At 39.3% G+C, this 12,400-nt stretch overlaps 1 long non-coding RNA gene across 1 annotated transcript; it reads right to left on the bottom strand.

The window, feature by feature from the left end:
• Positions 1 to 5,342: 5,342 nt before the first annotated feature.
• On the bottom strand, positions 5,343 to 10,532 carry LOC121986025. Its single transcript, XR_006113325.1, has 5 exons — positions 10,088 to 10,532; positions 9,485 to 9,607; positions 6,886 to 6,985; positions 6,344 to 6,478; positions 5,343 to 5,675 (listed from the first exon to the last, which is right to left on the bottom strand). It is a non-coding gene; the product is annotated as an uncharacterized LOC121986025 (long non-coding RNA).
• Positions 10,533 to 12,400: the final 1,868 nt, after the last annotated feature.

Here is a 12,400-nt window from a genome sequence, read left to right as displayed (position 1 = left end):
TCCGAGTGGTGGCTAGGGTTATTTTTGTGTCGAGCGACTTGACTTGTCGCTCAGACTCAGCCAGGGCGTGGGCCTGGTCGGCCGTCTTCTTCTGCTCGGCCGCCAGCAGATTTTGAGCTTTCTTCAGCTCCTTTTGCAGTTCAGAATATGAGGGGCCCTGAGAGCCGGACGGACCGACTGCCGCCTTCAGTTGTCGCAGTTCTTCATCCACCATCGCTAGGCGGTTGGAAACGGCTATCTCTTCCACCCATCTCTGACAATAGAAAAAAATTAAAAATGGTTAGTGGTCGAGCGGCGATAACGCATCCCAAACTTCGAAGAAGACAAACTTACCCCCGTGGCCTCTTGCATATGGCTGTTGGCCAAGTTGCGGAGGGGGATCAGCGCAACGCGCTCCCGAGCATCGGCCCACATCTCGGCTAGGGGTCCCTTTAAAGTGATGGTGTGCTTGGGCACGGTCGGACGGTCGGCCTCGGGCAGCAACTCTTCGGTCGGGAGATGAAGAGAGACTCGGATAGTGCGGCCATGGCCGGGGATCGTCCGACCGGCACCCGGAAGGGGATCAGAAGCCGGCACAGAAAACTGCGAATGAATGGTCGAGCGTTGGACTGAATGGCGAGCAGGTGGGAGAGTGCTGACCGGAGTGGCCTCAACCGGAGCAGTTGGCTCATCCCAGTCAGAAGGCGTCCGGTCGGACGAAATGGTTTCGGCCACTGGCGCCTTGCCTCGAGCAGTCGCGGCGGCCCGGTCGGAGGGTTGAACCGCGGAGGTAGCAGAGCGCAGCGGAGTCTCCACCCGGCGCCTCTTTTGCAGGGGCTGCTCCTCCTCCCGAGCGGAACCTTCCTCGGGGGCCGTTGGTTCTCCGGAGGGGGTAGCTCCGCTGGCCACGTGCTGTTGAGAAGCCTGAGCGGCCGATTCAGCTTGGGTGCCGCTCTCTCCTTCATGGGAGCCGACCGGTTGAATACCCCGCGCTTCCATTTCCTTGGCCGCTGCGGCTTCCAGAGCCGCCGCCTTTCTCTTCAGAACGCCGGCCATCACCGAGTCCATGACGATGTCAGCTGCAGGAAAAAGAAAAGAAATAAGTTAGCAATTAAAGCAAATGCCCAAGCAAAATTCTTACCAAAGTCGGTCGGAAGAGGAGTCCGTATAGGACTCAGCCCAAAAATGTACATCACTCCCTCGTGAAGAAGTTTGTTGATGTCCAGTCGCAGATCGGCTAGTACATTTGCGGCATGAAGATAATCCGGTCGGGTCTTGAATTTCTTCAACTCGGGAGTAGGAGGTAGACTGACCTGCCACTGGGTCGGGAAGTTTGCCTGACCGGGCATGCGGATGTAGAAGTAATAATCCTTTCAATGTTTATTGGAGGTGGGTAGTTTGTTGAAAAAGACCAAGCCGGGTCGAGCTTGGAACATAAAGGTGCCCGGCTCGGCTTGCTTAGGGTAGTAGAAATAAAAGAAGACCTCCGGTCGGAGGGGAATGTTGTGAATCTTAAACAAAACGACAACACCGCAGAGGAGACGGAAGGTATTAGGTACTAAACTTCCGAGCGGCACACCAAAATAATTACAGACATCTACAATGAAAGGATGTACAGGGAACCGTAGACCGGCGGTAAACTGGTCGCGAAAGACACAGAATGCGCCGCGCGGCGGTTTGTTCGGCCGAGCGGAGGGACTAGCTAAGCGAACTTCGAAATCCTCGGGGATTTCGAAATTGTCTGTCAAAATATCGAAATCCCGTTGTTTGAATCGGGACCGCATGGTAGTATACCATGGGCCGAGGGATTGTTCTTCGGGATGAGAAGAACTGGCCATGAGCCGGACGGAAGAAATCAAAAAAGGGCAAAAAGACTAGAGGAAAACAACCGACAACGAAAAGAAGTTTCAAGGATTGGAGCTAGGGAAAGAAATGCGAATGAGACACCAGAAATAAAGAAGGAAAGCGATAAAGCCTTACAGAAAGGAAAGAGATCGAGGAAGGGGCACCGGAGAGCAGAAACAGGATCGCCGGAGCTCCAAAAGCGCAGGATGTAGTGGTGGAAATCGCGGAGGCAAGTGAGGGAGAGAAGGAAGTGAAGAATTTATAGGGTGAAGGCCGGGCGACCCCCACCGTCGGATCCAGGTCACGGGAATCAAAGCATGCATCTAGCCGTCCATTTCGAATTGCTTCGAACACATCAAAACACCATGTCATTACCGCCGTACGCTGATGGCAGCGCTCCCTCCACGTAGCATCCAATCATTCGGAGCATTTAATGAAAGCATGCTCAACCTTAATATCGAAGATTGGCGCAGAACACGAGGGGATCCGGTGAATGCCATTGTTGGTTCGCTCAAGGTTATATCTATGGTTGACCGAGCGGAGGGTACTAGCACGAAGGAGCCGTTCGACCATACTCGCTGTCCAGTCAGTCGGACTAATCGCCTCCTTCGACTAGACTTGAAGGGGAGGCAAGTGATCCGGCAATAAGAACTGGGGACCCTCGTTGTAAGGGGTCAATGCCACGTGGAAGTTAAAGAGCCGGGCGGTCCATCGAAGAAGGTCGGACCAGCTAGGCTGACCGACCGGGCGGCCAGATTGGACGACCGGATAAAGGGGGCTGACCGTCCGGGCGGCCACCCGGTGTTTAGCTAAGGGCAAAAGGCACCCCTATGGAAGGGGTTCCGACGCTCATTGGGTAAGATTATAGGGCCGAGCGTACAGCACGCTCAGCCGAAGACATTAAGCATACTGCTAACAATCACCACAAAGCACTACCGATAGTTTCCCAAGTGCACTATCATACATGACCGGTCGGACAGCAGACGGACATGGGTCGGCCGGACTATCGGAGGTCGTCCGGTCGGACGCTCGACGGTCGGCTGGTCGACGTCCGCTAGTTCAGGAATCGAGTGGAAAAGGACAAGGGACGCCTTTTTCTGACAGTAGATAGGTTTCACGTGTAGGCCATGCTCCAAATCTTATGAGGGGATTCCGCTGTCCCATCAAGGACATGCTGGGACTGTAGCAGTATGGGGTCAGGTAAGCTCACTGACAGGCCTTTACTATGGTATGGGCAGATGACACGTGTACACCTCGGTATGTGTGCACCTGCTTCTCTATAGCCCTATATAAAGTCTCTTATCTTTCACCGGAGGTACGTTTTTCGACGCGTTCTGAGACTTTGGGAGCCACCTTTTTCATCGTTGTTTACCTGACTTGAGCGTCGGAGGGTCGCCGCCGGGAACCCCTTCCCGGCCCGACTTCTGTGCAGGTTCGCCGGAGCATCGTGCCACCCGTCGAAGATCCACGTCAGCAGTCGAAGAGTGCCCCGTGCCCAGCGTCCGTTGATTCGGCCTTCGGACAGGATCAGCAACATTAAACAAATACTTGTAGTGAAAGGTACTGTTCTGAGCAAAAAGTATGTATCTCAAGACTCCTAAAGAAATAACCGAAATGAAAAAAAAATTATATGTCAATATCATTGGTAGTTTGATATATACTATGGTGTGTACACATCCTGATATAAGTTATATTATTGGTTTAGTTAGCCGTTTCCAGTCCAACCTAGGATTGAGACATTGGAAAGTGGTAAAAAAATATTTAGATATCTCAAAAGGATAATAGATTTTTGTCTCTATTTCCAAGAATCTGAGATGGATCTGAAGTGCTACCTAGATACAAATTAGGCAAGAGACCTTGATGATAAAAAATTCACATCTGGCTATACGTTCTTGTTGAATGGTGGCGCCATCTCATAAAACAGCAAGAAACATACTTGTGTAATTCTGTCAACAATGGAAACTAAGTATGTGGCTTGTGCAGTGGCGGTGCAAGAAGCTGTCTGGTTAAAAAGGTTCCTGAAGCATCTGAGTATTGCTGAGGACAATGGAAGTCCTATTACAATGTACTATAACAGTCAAGCAACTATAGTTTTTTCCAAGGATCTAAATATCACAGCAAAGACAAATATATAGACGTTAAGTATAATTTTACAAGGGATATTGTTAATAAGGAAAAAAATAATTCTTAATATATCCTTACACGTGTTATGCTTGCAGATCATTTTACTAAGTTATTAACTAACGAATCATTTCAAATATATATATGAAGTCTTTGGGACTTTATAAAATATAACACTTTGTAAAGACAATTGGATATATGAAATGTCATGATCTGTTCAATGTAAATATATTTGTTACATTTGGATAAAAATCTTGGTGTGCATGTTAACAAGTTGAGATTGGTCCACTCACATAAATAATTATCTCTGTTTGTTAATAATGATCGAAGTAAATGAATCCACCATTTACTAAACCTGCTTGAGACCATATTTGAATTCATATATTGAATTCAGAATTAAACATTAGGTATGTTTAGATCAAAATTTGTATGATGTTAAATTTAAGAAAAATATACACTCTTTTTTTAGTAAAAAGAATAATATAGTAGCATGTGATTCATACCACATATGCTATTGCGACAATAAGAGTAATAGGAGAATGAATTCCTATTTCTCTACTATGTAAGACTTTTGAGATTATAAGTTAATCTCAGTTTTACCTTAAGTAACTATTTAGCTGTTACTTGAAGTTCTAATAAGTGTCTGCTACTTTAACATGTATCTATGACTATGAATGATTTGGTTATAAAACATAATTAGGAAAGTAACTGATTAGAATGAATAGATTATAATTAAAAAGGAAGATTAAGATAGATTTACATCTTTGACATTTATTCATTGGTCGACCAATTATATTTTTTTTATTACATGAAATGTGATTATGAATAATTGTATTAATTAAAGATATGAAGCATGCTCTAGACATAATTATCATTATAAGATATTAGAGATGTTAATATGAATGTAAGTGATTTACTATAGGATAAAGGAAAGATATGGATGTCTCTAATTCATTTAGAAAATTGACTAAAGAAAATGTAGCAACTTTATTAATATTGATCGCTCATAGAGCGGTTATGTAAGATGTAATAATATTCTTAACATCAATCACTCAATATGCTTGCTGTCGCACGAATCATTTTTCCTAACGTATGAAATTAATGTTTTTATATAGTCTTTGTAACTTAATTCTTATGTAGTTTTGTGACTTGATTCTTGTATAATCTTTGTGACTTAATTCTATTTATTGTTTGTGACTAATTAGCTTTGGTGACTTGACTTGATGAGTGAGAGATGTTGGTAATAGGAACGTGCAAACATACAGTTGCCCATGATGTGCATATTACCCCCATTTAATTGGGACAAATAATCATACTACCCTTAGTGAATTCCCATTATATAAGCATCCAAGTCATTTATCCTTAAAAAAAGAAATACAAAGAGAAAAAGGCAAGAGAAAAAGCAAGAGAGAAATATAGAGAGAAAAGGAGAACATCCATGAGAGGGATTTGTTTCGTGGATGTGCAAAGGGCTTTCTGATTTATGGCTCTTCTGACGACAAGTATCATTCTTCTTCAAGAGATCGCTTCGAGAGACCCCTGTAACTGTTTACATTGTTACAAGCTTTGTATTTTAATCACATACATATCAATCTTGTTATATTGACATATGACTAGAAGGCCTACTCCATATTCCAATACAAATTTAACATATCATGAAAGCAAACCAATTCTCCGAAACTTTTGTGTTCATACTTGCAAAATGTGTACTTCCAGCAGATTCACCTAACCTAGACAATATTAATGGTACCATTAACATTTGTGATTTATCATGTGAGCTTGAGATAAAAAACATATCACTACTAGATACAAATAATTCACAACAAACAGTACAAGTGGTTAGGTGAATGTATGAGGCTGATAACTGACTCAGACAGGCTAAAGTTAACAGGCTTAACACAAATGTTGGATCAAGGATGAAAATGACATAAAAATTAACCTGATTTTGGAACAGACATGATAAGTTTACAAAAACACTTGCCTAATTTGACTTCTTTTATAGAAATAGAAACGTAGGGTGCTGCTACACACCAGATCATAATTTGACTTATTTATTCAAATTGAACACTACTCGATTGATGAAAACTTTTAAAATTACAAGATTAGAACAACTCAATTATTACTTATTCAAGTTGCCTCTAAATGTTGCAACTCACAGCCACTCATGCACGTACAGGATGCTGGCCTGCATCCTTCTAATCACTGGATTTGTTTTTTGCTATCTGTTTGACGATGGGTTAAGAACTACAAGATAAAAGTCAGTGATGCAGATATTGCATCAAGAGGTTAACTTAAATCATGCTACAGCATCTTTTTATTGCAATAAATACAAGAACAAAAATCCTCAGGAATGAATGACTAGATGACTACCGCAGGACAAGAAAATATAATGACTTACTTCAGTAGCTTTGTGATAAATCTCATTGAAAATCTCATCCTCCTGTATGTGATCTGTTTCAATGGAGTCAAATAATGGATCTACTGCATCTGCAACTGGTTCTCCAGCAGTTGGATCATCTATAATGGTGATCATCTATAATGGTAAAACTTAAAATAATGTTTGCTGTCTTCTCAACGTTAAAAGGAAGGGAAGATGTAAAAAACATGAATAGTTCACACCATAGATAACCAAACAAAAATTAAAAAGAACTTTGAACTAATGAGGGGTTAAGCATGACAGATCAAGTGCTACTTAGGAGAGGGTTACTGGAAGATGCATACATAAAGCCTTTGGAAATAGTTGATATTTTATCACTTAAGTGTGGTGTTATTTTAGATAAACCTAGTTCATAACACCGGACAACCACTAACATGCCAAAATTTACAGAGATATGTCCATGGTAAAACAATTGAAACATAAATTAGATATTTTAGCTTAATACACTATGTGTGACTAAAATATCCCACCAACTTCATGCAATTATCACAATTATGTTATACCTTGTTCAATTTCTGGAGCAACTTCTTCAATAGGGGATTAATGAAGCTTTGAGGGGTCCCCACCATTGGCAACTTTATCCTTCAATTATGATATGCATCTCTTGAAAATAAAGAAATCAGAAAATATTAATATGCATTTGCCTGAAAGAATTTGTAGAGTATTAGTATATGGAACAACTAGGTAGAAAACTGCCTTCAATTATGCATCCTTATTTTTTTTCATGACCAATACAAATTTTCATTGCAACGAATAGCAAGCTACTTCATTAGGTGGCAACTCTATCTTTCAAATCTAAGCAAGTTAAGATAAAAGAAAAAAAAAACGCTCAGAAATCTACAGATGAATTTGCTTACCAATTATAATGACAAACAAGTGAATTAAATATTTCAATTTGTTATGCTCAATGCTACTTATGCTATTTTAATTGTCATTATACTTGGAAAGCTACTTCATGCTCAATGCTTGTTGTACTGCTTAAAGAAATCTCACTTACCATTGAGCTGTGTAACGTCATGTCTTTAACTATAGCAATACTAATACAACCTAGTGTTGTCATTTGTAAAATTAAATTGATTCTTCGAAAAAGTCAATGCACCTTCAATTCTCAAAGTTGAATATTGAAACAATGACAAAAATTTCTCTATGAAAATCTTTCTTAATCTGATAAATGGGAAGTGACAATTTTTACCTCCAGTTGCACACTGTCCTTTTTATTCTTATAATATATATAACAAGTTATCCAAATTATTCCTTCCCTATACCCCCCAAGTGTCCATCAAAATCTACATTTCTATTTACTTTTTTAAAAACTTTTATCTTGTAATTTCTAGCGTTCAATGGTTTTCCATGTTTAGTGTAAATCATGATAGTGGACATTTCATAGCTAGTAAAAAAAATTATTTACAGCTTTTCTTCTTGAACTCATTATTGTTAACAAGAACTTATCTCATCTCCTCTTTTATATATTAGCTTTTATCTAAAATTACACTGAAACAAAATTTATAAATTTGAGGAACTTTTTATATCTTCTAATACCAAACTTCTCCATATGAAGTATGACAACATTTCTATTCTTATTTTAGCTACCTAATAAAGTTTGTTTAAGCATAAAGTGTTTTCCTTATGTTGACAATCTTTTGTGTTCAACACACCACTCAAATTTCTCTTCGTATTAGAACTTCCAACACTATGGAATGCATTTTCCATATCCTTAATCTTAGTAGCCATCAAAGGCACGTTGGATTAATATTATTTGTTAGTCCAAATCTTTCATCATTCTAGTGTAGGAAAGTCATGTTATTATCCTGAAATTCAATCTAGATTAATGAAGTTTCAAGTAGTACTACCTAAGACAATATCTAGCATTTTTAGTTGCTGTTCATTACTTAAAATTTCACAGGTACACAGATATTTCAAGGAATTTAAACAGAATAACTATTGAAATCATAGTAGTAATGGGAAAAAAAAAGTAATTTTTTCAAGCGGACTCATCATTACTTGTAAAACAGATATATTTGTGTGAATAAAGTAAACTAAAATCACAAGAAGTTAAAAATAGATGTGAATGGTTCATGCAAAGCATTGATGTCTTAGATGAATCGTGATAAACTTATGCCAATGTGTGTAACCATCTAAGAACAAAAAGAAAAAGGGCAAGGTGAAGATAATCAATATCCCATATTTTCAACATGTAAAGAAACATTGAGATCGATAAGTATTTGAAGTTCCTACACAAGTTATTGAAGTAAACACAAACAAAGCAGTATCTGATGTTCACGTAGTAGACAAGGCATGTTAAGGAAATCAAGTATTGTTAAAAGGTCTTCATACTTTAAGGTGCCAAGTCCTGGATTACCAAAGGTGCTAGGTGAGAGCCCAAACAAATCAGGGTGCATTTATTTTAATAATCATATTTAACATTTAATGTTTTGTTCCTTTGACATAAGAAGCAAAAAAAAATTGAAGAGAAAGATGACCATTCAAGCATATCCATGTTTACTAGAGGAAACTTGTGGATAGTTTAAAATTTTACTTTGGCATGCAAGTTTGATGGTAGTTTATATTTGTGTTAGCGTGACTAAAGGGTCAATAATAAGCAATTCAAATTTTCGACAAAAGAATGCCAGAAAGTTGCATCCTCAGCTTCTTTATTAACAGAATAAACATTTGTTGAAGATAATAATGAAGAAAAAGGGAAGACTAATGTAGTAGAGGGGAATAGGAGAGAAACAAATAAGGGGGCAAGTAAAAAACATTAATTGTTTTCAAAATTGTAAAGATCTTCACATCATTACAACATCACTTGTTTATATTGAAAAAAATATGAAACATCTATGTGAGCACCTATAGAGCATACCAGATTGAATTCTCTTTTCCTAGCAAGATTTAAGGTGCTCCAGTAGGCTTTGCTTTGTAGAGCACCTACATCACGTGCCTTAAAATAGGAAAATCTAGTGATTTTGCTTCATCTTAACCATCAATTTTAAACAACAGTGGTACATCAGGAACATATATGCAGCTTCACAAAAGAGGATAAACAAAGGAACAACACACTAAAAAAAAAATTACCTTAAAATTTATACAGGATAATTAACTTACCCTAACTCGTGCAGTCACACCAACTTGCTCAACCTTGCGAACAAATTCATCAAAGGAATAGTAAGGGATTAACTGAGAATGCCACTGTGCTTAAAGACCAGTCAAGTTACCAAGATCAGCAACCTGGAAAAAATAGAATGTAGCTTAATCACCTGTGTCTAAGCACACATTAAAAAAAAAAAAAGAAGAAGAAATGAACCCTTTCTTTCATGAAAAATCCCCACACAAATTTTACTTTTTGACCAGATTCAAATTGCTGCACGCTGACATCTACGTTGACTGAGTTATAATCCAGTCTAAAGAGAGCAGCAACGTAATCATTCAAAAAGGCATCTCAAATAACTCAAAATTCCCCAAACCCCATTATCTAAATTTGAGAAGAATAATACATCGCATATCAACGGTGAAAGGTGAATTAAGTATGTCACAAATATCAAAGATTTTGTCCATTAGTTGAATTGAAGCACAAAAATAAATAGAAAAGAAGGAAAAGGAAGTAAGGCAATCATTCGTCTAAGCTCTCGACTAGGGAGAGCAAACAAAGATTTCAAGAAAAAAAAATGAACCAAAGAAGAAAGAGAACAAATATAATATTCTTTTTACTTCATGGCCGCAGCCGCGATACTTGAAGGCGCGGGGGAAATGGCGAACCACATAACCAAGGCCATCCTCCGAGTGCAAGAGCTGCGGGGTGAGCTTGAGCCTCGTTCTCGGAGCCTTCTTAATGGAGGACTTGGTGGCCGCCAAGGCTTACCGAGAGGCTGAGTGGCGACGAGATTAGGGCTAGGTTCATTAGGGTTTGAAGAAGAGGAAGGACAGTCGCGCGACCAGTGCTCCGTACTCCTGCACTTGATGCACCCGCCGGTGCAGCCTTCGTCCCGCCTCACACGAACTCCTCTTCTCCATCGCTGTCCCTCCATTCTTGCCGCCGACTTCTCTCCGTCCTTCGGTATAGCAGTGCAGCCTCGTGGCGGGAAATGAATGAGCCAAAAAAATATATATTTTTCGTTATCACTAAAAAAATATTTTATTTTTTTAAAAAATTAAAATTTATTTTATTTTATTTTTATTATAAAATATATTTCATATAATAACCTTGTCAAAATTGTCATAGTATTAGAGTAATTTAATAATTTTAATTATGTTAAAAAAATATTTTAGTATAATAATATTATATATAATAATTTTGATAAATAAAATAATTTTATTTTATACCTTAGGATAAAAGTATTTTTAGATAAAAAATAAAACAAGATATTTATTGACAATAAGTAACACATCATCAAAGATGCCCTTTTAATTTTTGGCCCATACAAATTGAGAGGAAAATTAATGTGGTATTTTTGAAAACCTAAGGGCTTTGATGAAAGTTTTGCAAAGTAAACAAAATAAAGAAACGCAATTTCAATAATGCCCTAATCCTGAATTACGAGTTTAGTCACGAGTTCGGTTAAAGGCCAAACTCCTCGAGTCACGAGTGAGGACACGCGCGCCTACTGGAGCGTATAGTAATCGTCGGAGACTCCATGCGGAAGAATCGCCTCCTCCCTTCGACGTCGGCGAGTCTCCTCTTCCTATGTCGTATCGCGAGGCGGAAAACGTCGGCGCCCTAGTGCGCCACCTCTCGCGCCTCCTCCATCCCAAAATCTCCGACGTCCTGGCCCACGCCGTCCACCACAAGGTAAATCGTGCCTTTGTGATCCTAACCCTAAAACTTTCCCGCCTCGATCAGTCTCCGATTTGATCCTAACCCTAAATCGTCGCTGGAGGCGATTCTCTAGTCTCGCAAGGAGGCTTGTCTGTTGGACCGGCCGTTGAAGGACGCCAATGCGGTCCCCAAACTGTTGCGTCTGCTGTTGAGGGTGAATTCAAGTTTGGCTTTGGGTTTTGGAATCTTCGATGACTGTCTCTAATTTTTTTCTCTTTATTTGAACTATCGTAGTTGACTCTCTGACAGATCGTGAGGAATAGACTTGGTGGTTGCCGAAGGGTAGGGAATCAGAATAGATGAAATCGTTCTACATTTTTGTTGTTTACTTCAGGACCACTTTTCATTTTTGGTTGTATTCACCTACCTATATGCTCGATTTCAGTCTACAAGTAATCTAGGCTGTAATGTGCAGATAAATATACAGTTTAGGTGGGATCTAACTTGGGCATCCTGTGGCTTTACATACTGAGTGATGATACATGCTTCATTTACTTCAGAATCACTTTTGCTGCTGTGGCTGTATTCATCTATATGCTTGGTTTCTATCTACAAGCAATCTAGGCTGAAATGTGCAAACAAGTATGCAATCTAAGTTGATGTAACTTAGGCTTCCCAAGACCCAAGACTTTACATACTGAGTGTTGATAGACTGGGCTTTATGATTATTACAACCTTGATCCTATTTGATCAGACAATATCCTGCTTAACTAGTATCCAACGGGTGTGTTCCTTCAGGGTAGTAGGCTTTTAGTGCACTAAAATTACCATTAACATTGATTTCACATCTTCCAGTAAGCAATTTGGGGATCAATATGAACCTACTCATCTGGAGGAGTTGGCAGTTGCTTGCACTTCCTATTTGCTCTATCACTTGGATTGAGTATCAGCATGTTAAAACTGTAATTACTCATGTTGTGCTCAGCTTACTTAAATAAGTAATCTTATGAGCATTTCCATCAAGTTAACTTGATCATCTTCAATTTGTTTTTGACATAGATGGGTGGACATGAACAATTTGTATTACTGATTAAGACATTCCTGGCTTTGCCTATTGACATTTTGGAATAATCCTTGGTTTATAAACTTGATAATTTTGTTCTCTTATTCCTTTTCTTTGGTCCTTTACAAATTACTTGCCAGCTTCTGGGAGTAATGTTGGAAAAACTTGAATGGAAATACGACGTGTGGGTTTCAATCACAGAAAG

This window comes from Zingiber officinale, chromosome 5B (assembly GCF_018446385.1).
Source record: "Zingiber officinale cultivar Zhangliang chromosome 5B, Zo_v1.1, whole genome shotgun sequence".
Taxonomy (NCBI): domain Eukaryota; kingdom Viridiplantae; phylum Streptophyta; class Magnoliopsida; order Zingiberales; family Zingiberaceae; genus Zingiber; species Zingiber officinale.
Note: the sequence above shows the minus strand (reverse complement) of the source record. Positions and strands in the feature narration are given on the sequence as shown.